The sequence below is a fragment of the Belonocnema kinseyi genome, chromosome 9, assembly GCF_010883055.1.
Source record: "Belonocnema kinseyi isolate 2016_QV_RU_SX_M_011 chromosome 9, B_treatae_v1, whole genome shotgun sequence".
Classification (NCBI taxonomy): Eukaryota; Metazoa; Arthropoda; class Insecta; order Hymenoptera; family Cynipidae; genus Belonocnema; species Belonocnema kinseyi.
This window is the reverse complement of record NC_046665.1, coordinates 27,816,590-27,828,029: the sequence shown is the minus strand read 5'-3', so window position 1 is coordinate 27,828,029 and position 11,440 is coordinate 27,816,590. Positions and strand designations below refer to the sequence as shown.

At 25.3% G+C, this 11,440-nt stretch overlaps 1 protein-coding gene across 5 annotated transcripts in view; it reads left to right on the top strand.

The window, feature by feature from the left end:
• LOC117179461 (nose resistant to fluoxetine protein 6-like) overlaps positions 1-11,440 on the top strand; it is an 824,251-nt gene that overhangs the window by 586,836 nt on the left and 225,975 nt on the right. The gene's annotated exons all lie outside the window — the stretch shown is intronic.

Sequence of the window (11,440 nt, the reverse complement as noted above, 5' to 3'; positions counted from 1 at the left end):
TTTCCATTTTTCTTAACGAACAATTTTTTTTTCAATTGTTTATAAAAACACGTAAACTCAGAAGATGTGGACTGTGACTGCACCATATATCTATTCGGGAGTTGTGCTGACTGAAAACAGATGATTTGGAGCGATTCGCGCGCCATATGTTGGTCATTCTAAGGACTTATTGAACTACCCTCGTAATATCCTATCACATCAATTTATAAATAAACTTTATTTAAAATTACCAATATATTGATGTATACAAACGTTCTTTAGTGCTTTTCATTTTATCTGTCAAAGTTTCAACACGATATCTTAATCCGTGTGGACACAGTGAACACAAAAAAAAATTCATAACCGCCCTGGCGAATCGAAAGAACCGAATGGAGCCTCTACAAAGTACCCGTAAAGACCCCATGGGTCCCCATTCGGTACCTTTTTAAAAAACACGAAAAAACAGCAAAATCAGCTTTTAAATTTTTAAAATTCGGAGTCTACGTTAAAATTCCCTTTAGAAGGTCAGGGAATAATCGCAATAGTTTTTTTTTGCAACGGTAAAAAGTTTTAAGAAGTATAAGACGTATAACGTCTTTTGACTCCTGCTTACAGGCGGTGCGTTTGAAGTGTAGCAGTCAACAGGCGTTATACGTATTATATTTTTAAAAACTTTTTACCTTTGCAAAAAAACTATTGCGATTATTCCGTGACTTTCTAAAGGAAATTTTAACGTAGAATCCGAATTTCAAAAATTTAAAACTTGATTTCGCTGTTTTTTAAAAAGGAACCGAATGGGGACCCAATGGGGTCTTTACGGGTACTTTGTAGAGGCTCCATTCGGTTCCTTCGGTCCGCCAGGGCGGAGACTAGTTCAGTCACATGGTCAGCGAAGAGCATGCCCTTAATACCAATGAAAGTTACGAATTATAATGATATACACTTATGGAAATGATATAAAATTTCAGGGATAAACTCGTGTGCGAAGCTGGAGATACGTGATGAGAATGTGTTCGTTGAAGCCGAAGGAGCTTTAACAAAAGAGAATTCACAATCACCAAATTACTTTTGTCGATGCTTTCACCTTTAGTTTTAAAAAGTCTATTCACGAAGATCAATCGCGTAGCGCGAGGTAAATACATTTCCGATCGCGAAGCACGAGATAAATATATTATCGAGCGCGAAATGCGAGAACCAACAGTCGCGCGCCCTAGGCGCGCTGAAACTTGCTGAAAATGCTTCGACTTGAGTTCGACTTCGTTATGTCTTGAGTTCGTCTCCAAGTCATCGATGTCTGGCTGCGTCTCAAAAGTCTCAAGTCGAGCCTTCTCTTAACTAAAACGACGTCTACTTGTTTCAAGACAAGCCTTGCCTTGGCTGAGATGGTCGAACCTTTTTCGGCTCATAAATGAGATTAAAATTGATGAATGAAAAATTTGTAATTATGGGTCTAAACGAGTATAATCCTTAAAAATTAAAAAAAAAATTATAACTTTCTATAATGATCTCCTAAGCAGTTAGAAATACGTAAAAACAAACAACATTTTCGGTATCATCATCCAATAAGTATAATACAAATAAAAATCATTAATTGAGTTTAATCATTAACAAAGGTTAGCTTCTATGACAGTCAGAATGACCCTTTTTGTTAGGACAGGTATACACTCAAAGTTATAAGCCGCTCGTGTTGAAGTCATAAAAAATAGACCAAGAGATAAATTTATGTCTTCAAGGCATAGAAACTTGTCTCGAAGAGATAAATGGAAGTCTGGCTCCGTCTTAATACTGAGACATGCTCAAATCGACCTTTTCGACTTCAGCATGTCTTTATTGGGGGCAATTCAAGTCGAACTCAAGTCGAAGCATTTTTATTCGGGCGGGCAGAGGTTTTTAAATAGTTTGCAGCAAGATAGAGCGCAAACCTAGCATAATCCAGTACAACCCTATTTTCTAAAAAGACAGAATAGCGTTTTTGGTCCTGAAATTGTTTTTTCTGAAAGTTTTAAAATTGCTTACAGCACATTTGAACACAAACCTAGCACAATTCAATATAACTCTTGTTTTTTCGTAAAAACAAAATGGAGTTACCTACTTCTTGGCCATGATTCTTATTGCCTGAAGTATTCTCAACAGAAGCATATATTATAAGTTATACTAGTAACATAATTTAGCATTTAAATCACTTATTGAGAAGAAGTTGTCCATTTTGCATGTTAAATTAATGGGAAACTTCATGGTCTTTGCAGTACATATTAATATTAACCGATTTTGCTCAAATGTGGAAATATTGTTATTGGGCATTCAATAGTGTTTGAGATTATAAAACCTAATTTTTAAAATTAAGGGTCACCCTAATGCAGAATAACCCTTTCATTATTAAGGGCTTACAATAAATGAAATTGTAAAGATATGACTCATTTGATTTTTAATGAGCTAAATGAATTTCGTTATATAATTTGAAAAAAAAATGGAAAAAAAATTTTTTTAATCGATGGATATCTTCACTAATTAAGGAAACATTTACAAAGCTTCGGAATATATAAATGATACCTTTCAAAATAACAAAAGTGCGATAACTCTTGAAGATATCAACCGATTTTCTTGTATCTTTATTGAACGTTTTGATCATACTCTAACAAATTTTACGTCGCGTTTTAAAGTTCAAATTATTACTATTTTACAAAATTTTCATTTTTCTCATCCGCCTCTAATTCACTAAAAATGTGAAGATCGCAGTGCTGCAGTTCGTGTGTAAGCCAAAAATGACTTCGGAAAACCTCGGTGGTCTTCTATTCAAATCTCGATGCACATTTGAAAGAAATTGAAGAAATTGGCGATTTTAATGTTTCGCGTGATCCATATTTTATATATTAATAATTTTAATATTATAATTATAAATTATTATATTATATTAATGACTATTTGAATAACTTTTAATAGAATTAGTTAAACTTTTAACTACAACAGTTTTTTGCACAAAAAAATTAATTTTTCATAAAATACATAAAGTAAACAAAATTTTTTAAATTGTTTTTAAGAACATAGTTAAATTTGTAATCAGAAAGCTAAATTTTCGTTCAGAAAGCTGAATTGTGTACTAAGAAATGGCATTTTTAATATTTATTTCTTGAAAATCTCTTGAAATTTTTTAATACTCTTGAAAATTCATTGCATTTTTAAAAATACACTAAAATATTTCAAATTCTTTAAACTCTTATACTAAATTATTGAAATTATTTGAAAATTCCTTGGAATCTATTAAAATGTCCTCAGATATATCAAATCCTTTAAAATCTCATATTAAATTACTGTAAACAATTTAAAATTCCTTGGAACATTTTTAAATACTTTCGAATATTGCAATCCCTTCAAAATATTTTGACATACCTTGAACTTTTTTAATACAATTTTTAAAGTACTTTGGAATTTTTCAAAATACCTTTAAATTCTAAAAATAAATTGAAAATTCCTTTGCATCTTTTAAAAAATCCTCAAATATTTGTCCTTAAAAATATTTTGAAACTTTTTAAAGCTCCTGAAAATTCCTTTAAATGTTAAAAATAACCTTGAATATTTCTATTCCTTTAAAATATCATATTAAATTGCTGTGGTCAATTCAAAATAACTTGGAATCTTTTTAAATTCTTTCAAATTCTTCAAATGCTCCAAAATCTTTTGAAATACATAAACTTTTTTTTAAGAGTTCTAAAGTACTTTAGAATTTTTTTAAGTAGCCCTGATACATTTTTTTTAATACTTTGAAGTTCCTTTCAATTATAAAAATAAATTGAAAATTCCTTGATAACTCTTGAAATTTTTTAAAGCTTCAGAATGAAATTTAGAGAACAGAAAAATGTCAAAAAGGTGAATATTGAAATTTTTGTAAATTCGAGTTTTGAAAATGAAATCAATAAAAATTCAAAGCTTTCGAAATTTAATTTTCAAAAATTTTTAACTATTGAATAAGAATAATATTCAACTCAATGGGATTAAAGTCTTCAAATTTTGAATTTTTAGTTTGGAAGTTTATTTATAAAAAATTAATAATCATAAGCAAATTAAAGCATTCAAAATTTAAATGTATGTTTTTCAATTGGACAATCTCCAAATTAAATTATTTCATATTGAAATTTAAAAAACAGAAAAGTTTAAAAACGTAAAAAATTTAAACGTTTGTAGATTAGTTAAACTGTTAAATTAAAGTTTCAATAGAAATTACTCATGTTAAACCTTAACTATTCATAAAACTGTTTATGTATATAATTATAAAATTATATAAATTCTTTTCAAAAATCACACTTTTAAATTTTGAACACTTTCGATTTATTTATGATCACTAATTTTTTGTAAATAAACTTTCAAGTTTACAATTCGAAATTTGAGGACTTGAATCACATAGTGTTGAAAATTATTCTTATTTAATAGTAGAAAATGTTTGTAAATTGAATTTCGAGAGGTTTGAATTTTTTTTATCGCATTTTCAAAACTCTAATTTACAAACGTTTCAATATGTGACGTTTTGAAATTTTTCTGTTTTCTAAATTTCAATGTCAATCTTAAAAAAATGTCAAGAGATTTCAAAAGATTATAAAAAAATTATTTTAAAAAATTCCAAAGTACTTTAGAAATTAAAAAAAAAAGTTCTAGGTATTTTAAAAGATTTTGAAGGATTTAAAAATTTGAAGAGAATTTTAAAAGATTCCAAGGAATTTTCAATTGCAGTAATTTAATATGAGATTTCAAAGTTTTTGATATATTTTAGGAGATTTTAACAGATTTCAAGAAATTTTTTATTGATTTCAATAATTTACTATGAGATTTTTATGAATTTAAAATATTTCAGTGTATTTTTAAAATTCCGAGGCATTTTTAAGAGCTTTACAAAAGTTAAAGAGATTTCAAAAGATTTTAAAGGATTTGAAATATTTCAGGGTGTTTCAAAAGATGTAAAAGAATTTTCATCTTATTTTCATACTTTTAAAGAATTTCAAAAAAATTTAAAGACTTTAGCAGTATTATTTAAAAAAATTCCAAAGTACTTTTAAAACCTTTGAAAAAAAGTTCAAGGCATTTCAAAATATTTTGAAGGTATTGCAATATTTGTGAGTATTTAAAAATGTTCCAAGGAAGTTTCAATTGATTACGGTAATTTAATATGAGATTTTGAAAGATTTGATATATCTTAAGAAATTTTAATAGAGTTCAAGGAATGTATATGAGATTGTACAAGATTTGAAATATTTTAAGGTATTTTAAAAATTTTAAGGAATTTTTAAGCGCTTTGAAAATTTTTTAAAGGAGTACAAAAGATTGTGAAGGATTTTAAGTATTTGAAGATGTTTAAATAGATGTCAATGAATTTTCAATTTATTTTTTGAATTTAAAGAAACTTTAGAGGATTGAAACAATTTTAGAAGGGTTATTTAAAAAATTTCAAAGTACTTTAAAAATATTTTTAAAAAGTTCAAGGTATGTCAAAATATTGTGAAGGAATTGCAATATTTCTACGTATTTAAAAATATTCCCAGGAATTTCCAATTGATTACAGTAATATAATATGAGGTTTTAAAGGATTTGATATATCTTGAGATATTTTAATAGATTCAAGGTAATTTTCAATTGATTTCAATAATTTAGTATAAGATTTTAAAGAATTTAGAATATTTTAGAGTATTTTCAAAATTGCAATGAATTTCCAAGAGCTTTGAAAAATTTCAAGGGATTTTAGAGGATTTAAAATATTTTAGGATGTTTTAAAAAAATTCAAAGACTTTTCAGTTGACTTCAATAACGTGAAGCGATTTTAAAGAAATTTAACGATTTTCATTTTTTTTATGGTTGAAAGTTGAACTACTTTGTTAAAAATTTAGTTTTTAAGTTGGTTAATGATTCATCAATTTAGTTAAAAAGATTTGCTTTCTGAAAATTTAACTATTTTGTAGAAAATTCTGTTTCTTTTTGCTTAAAAATTAATTTTTGTGGAATAAAAATTTAACTATTCAATGTTTCATTGAAAAGTCATCTTTTTTAGTTTAAATTTATTTTATTTGATTGAATACTCGTCTTTCTTCATAAAAAAATAATCTTTTTTGTCGAAAATTTAAATATGAATAAACAACTATTTGTTTATATATATATTATTAATGCTAATATTATAATTATAAGATATTATATTAACATTAATGACTACTTGACTAATTTTTAATAAACATAGTTAAACTTGCAACTAAAAAATGAGTTTTCTGCAAAAAAACTGAATTTTCTATAAAATACATGAAGTAAAAAAAGTGTTTAAAAAATTTTTTCAACAAAAAATTTTAATTTTCAAATAAAAAGTTAAGTTTTCATTCAAAAAGCTGAATTGTGTACTAAAAAAAGGCATTTTTAATCAAATACATGACTTTTGCACATAAGAAATTTATTTTCTACCAAGAAAAATGTATCTCAAAATTAAATTTTATTCATATTAAATTACATATTTTCATGACTTTTTCTTCTTTTAAATAATTAATAATAGTTACTCTTATTTTTTCATATATTTTTTTCTTGTTTATTTGCAAACAGAATCAAGTTTTAATAGTTTTTGATTTTTCTTAATGCAATTCAATGAGTCAGGCCTACTTTTTGTGGCGCTATCTGTTTCATTAGTTTGACCGATATTTGCCTTTCAGATCGAGATATAAAGAGTAGACGGGCGAGGTTCTCCGAAGCTTTTAGATCGGCAATCATTGTGCAGCAGAAAACTTGAAAAAATGGAAGTTCGAGTCGTGCATTTTCGACTTACACACGACTCCCAAACAGGAGGTATAGTGGGGAAAAACTTCTAGTTCGATCTGGCTGCACTGGAAGATCATGCGAAGCATGGATCATGGTGTGGAGCAGCCCAGTGATCCCAGATATGAAACGAGACGTGATCGAATACTATCACAGGTTTATGTGCGTATAAATATAGTAGGAGACGATGTAAATCACTGGGTTGCGTGCGCAACCCATTTCTCCTCTTCTGAATTTGAAAACTCGAAGGTGTACGATTGACGGTTCGAACAGTTCGGCGGTTCTATTTATATCTCTATCTGCTTTGAAATAAAATGAAGAGATTGGGATTTTAATATTTTCAGATTTCGATGCTGGACTGGCGATTCTCATGATTTGAATATTTCGCGCGCCTCTTTATATGCGTGTATTTTGGGGTTACGTTACTTCAAGTATAAAATATAAATTATATAAATATTAATACTATTATATATATATATATATATGTGTGTGTGTGTTTATATATTTATATATTATTAATTATAACATTATAATTATGTTATATTATAATAGTCTTCTTTAAATCTTGATCCGCATTTGAAAGAAATTAAAGAAATTGGTGATTTTGGAATTCATCTCGTTTGGATAAAAACTCAATTATTTGATTGAAAAATTAATTATTTTGGTAATAATGTAACTAGTTTGTAAAAAAAGGCCTCTTTTCTATCAAAAGTTTAACTACTTTGTTAAAATTTTTATTTCTTTTATTCGAAGGTTCATCTCTTTCGTTGAAAATACATTTTTCAAACTGACATTTAGTCAATACCATTTTCGGTTAAAAAATCATGTATTTTGTTAACAATTCGTCTTTCTTTGTAGAAATTAAATTACTTTATGCAAAAATTTATACTTTTTGATTAAAAATTACATTTTTCGGTTGAATTATCAACTGTGCATATTTTTTGGTTGCAAAGTCGTTTGTTGTAAATGCAATTATATCGTTAAAAACTAAAAACCATAATCTTTGGGTGGCAAATTCGATTATTCACTTAAAGTTGAACTACTTAGTGAAAAAATTAATTTTTTCTTATTAAAGATTCATAATTATAGTTGAAAATGGAACCATTTGCCTTTAAATTAGGTTAAAAATTCATTTTTTTGTACAGAATTCTCTTTTTGACTTTAAAATTAAAAAATTTATTAAAATTAAATTGACCTTTTTCAGTAGAAATGTAATCTTTTTGGTTGAAAATGTTTCATTTTTGTTTAAAAATGCAATTGTTTGGTTAAAATATGAACTGTACATTTTCTTGGGTTTAAAAGTCAATTATTTCACTAAGATTTGAACTACTTTGTAAAAGAATACGTTTTTTTTAACAAGGTTTTATAATTATGGTTGAAAATTTAACTATTTGATTGAAAGTTTAACTCTTTGATTGAAAACCCATATTTTTCTCTTAAGAAAATCAACTTTTTGTAGATAATTTGTCTTTTTGACTGTAAAATTAAATAATTTCGTTGAAATTTCATGTATTTCGTTTAAAATTTGTCTTTTTTTGTAGATCATTTATTTTCTTGGTCGAAAATTCATCGGATTGGCTGACAATTCAACAACTTTATTAAAAATAATTTTTTTCCGTTAAAAATTATTTATCTTTATCTGAAAATGTAACTACTATAGGATTGATTAAAAATTAATCATATATATTGGTTAAGTTTGAAAATCTTTTTTTTATAGAACATTAATCTTCTTGGTCAAAAATTCACCTTTTCATTGAGAATTTAAAAATTTTGTTGAAAAGTCGTTTTTTTCCTTGTTCAATTCAATTTTTTATCATAGCTTTTATCTGGAAATAGAACTATTCTATTTTTGGTTAAACTTTATCCTGTAAACTGTATTAGTTAAAACACCAATTATTTGTTAGATACTTAATTTATTTGTTTTCGATTATGACTTCAAATATTATTTCAGTCTAAAAAATTTTTATCTTTAACCCATTCAATTTAAAATTTTTTAACTAAAAAAAGAAAATTTCGTTAATTATCAGCAATATTTGGCGGATCATTAAAAAGAATGCATTACAAACAACTGTTAAAAACTATGCATATTTGAACAGAATGGTTCGAAACAGAAAGCCTTGAATTGTTAAATTTGTAATGAGCTAAATTTTAAGTTTAAACGCTACAATTTTAATTTAAAAAAAGATTCAGAATTAATTTAAAACTTGAAATTATTTCAAATAATTTGAAACACAATTTAGACTTTTGCAGATTAAAAAAAAGAGAAGCTTTTTGAGAATTGTACAGTATTTAAAAAGAATAACAAAAATTGTTGTCATTTCTAAGAACATTGAAAATGATTTTTTATTTTGACAAAAAAATTTTAAGTGAGTATTTGAAATCATTTTAAAAATTAAAAAAAAAGAATCCGGAAGATTTTAAGGAAATTTTTTTATTTTGCAGTTTTTTTAATTTTAGGAAAAAATCTAATTAACAAAATATATCAATTTACAACCCAAAAGTTTACTTTTTGACAAATTAAACTATTTTTCTATGAAATAATTGGTGTTTTAAGTAATGCAATGTACTGGATAAAGTTTCAACCAAAAATTAATAGTTCAATTTCCAGATAAAAACGATTAATTTTTAATAGAAAAAATGAATTTTCTATAAAGTTGTTAAATTCTCAACCAATAACATGAATGTAACTATTCTAGGATTGATTAAAAATTAATCGTTTTTATCTGGAAATTAAACTATTCAATTTTTGGTTGAAACTTTATCCTATACATTGCATTACTTAAAACACTAATTATTTCATAGAAAAATAATTTAATTTGTCAAAAAGTAAACTTTTGGGTTGAAAATTGATATATTTTGTTAATTAGATTTTTTCCTAAAATTAAAAAAACTGCAAAATAAAAACATTTCCTTAAAATCTTCCGGATTCTTTTTTTTTAATTTTTAAAATATTTTCAAATACTCACTTAAAATTTATTTGTCAAAGTAAAAAATCATTTTCAATGTTCTTAGCAATGACAACAATTTTTGTTATTCTCTTTAAATACTGTACAATTCTTAAAAAGCTTTTTTTTTTAATCTGCAAAAGTCTAAATCGTGTTTCAAATTATTTGAAATAATTTCAAGTTTTAAATTAACTCTCAATCTTTTCTTAAATTAACATTGTAGCGTTTAAACTTAAAATTTAGCTTATTACAAATTTAACAATTCAAGGCTTTCTGTTTCGAACCATTCTGTTCAAATTTGTATAGTTTTTAACAGTTGTTTGTAATGGATTTTTTTAAATGAACGGTCAAATATTGCTGATAATTAACGAAATTTTCTTTTTTTAGTTAAAAAATTTCCAATTGAATGGGTTAAAGATAAACATTTTTTTAGACTGAAATAATATTTAAAGTCATAATCGAAAACAAATAAATTAATTTTCTAACAAATAATTGGTGTTTTAACTAATACAGTTTACAGGATAAAGTTTCACCAAAAATGGAATAGTTCAATTTCCAGATAAAAGCTGTGATAAAAAATTGAATTGAACATGGAAAAAAAACGAATTTTCAACAAAATTGTTAAATTTTCATGGAAAAGGTGAATTTTTGACCAAGAAGATTAATGTTCTATAAAAAAAAGATTTTCAAACTGAACCAATATATATGATTAATTTTTAATCAATCCTATAATAGTTACATTTTCAGATAAAGATAAATAATTTTTAACGGAAAAAATTTATTTTCAATAAAGTTCTTGAATTGTCAGCCAATCCGATGAATTTTTGACCAAGAAAATAAATGATCTACAAAAAAAGACAAATTTTAAACAAAACACATGGATTTTCAACGAAATTATTTAATTTTACAGTCAAAAAGACGAATTATTTACAAAAAGTTGAATTTCTTAAGCGAAAAATATGAGTTTTCGATCAAAGAGTTAAACTTTCAATCAAGTAGTTAAATTTTCAACCATAATTATAAAACCTTGTTAAAAAAAATATATTTTTTTAAAAGTAGTTCAACTCTTAGTGAAATAATTGACTTTTAAACCCAAGAAGATGTACAGTTTTTTTTTAGCAAACAATTGTATTTTTGACCAAAAATGAAACATTTTCAAGCAAAAAGATTAAATTTCTACTAAAAAAGGTCAATTTAATTTTAATAAATTTTTTAATTTTAAAGTCAAAAAGAGAATTCTGTACAAAAAAATGAATTTTTAACCTAATTTAAAGGCAAATGGTTCCATTTTCAACTATAATTATGAATCTTTAATAAGAAAAAATTAATTTTTTTACTAAGTAGTTCAACTTTAAGTGAATAATCGAATTTGCCACCCAAAGATTATGGTTTTTAGTTTTTAAAATGTAATTTTTAATCAAAAAGTATAAATTTTGCATAAAGCAATTTAATTTCTACAAAGAAAGACGAATTGTTAACAAAATCCATGATTTATTAACCAAAAATGTTATAGACTAAATGTCTGTTTCAAAAATGTATTTTCAACGAAACATATGAACCTTCAAATAAAAGAAATAAAAATTTAAACAAAGTAGTTGAACTTTTGATAAAAAAGAGGCCTTTTTTTACAAAATAGTTGAATTTTTAACAAAATAATTAATTTTTCAATCAAATAATTGAGTTTTTATCCAAACGAGATGAATTCCAAAATCACGAATTTCTTTAATTTCTTTCAAATGCGG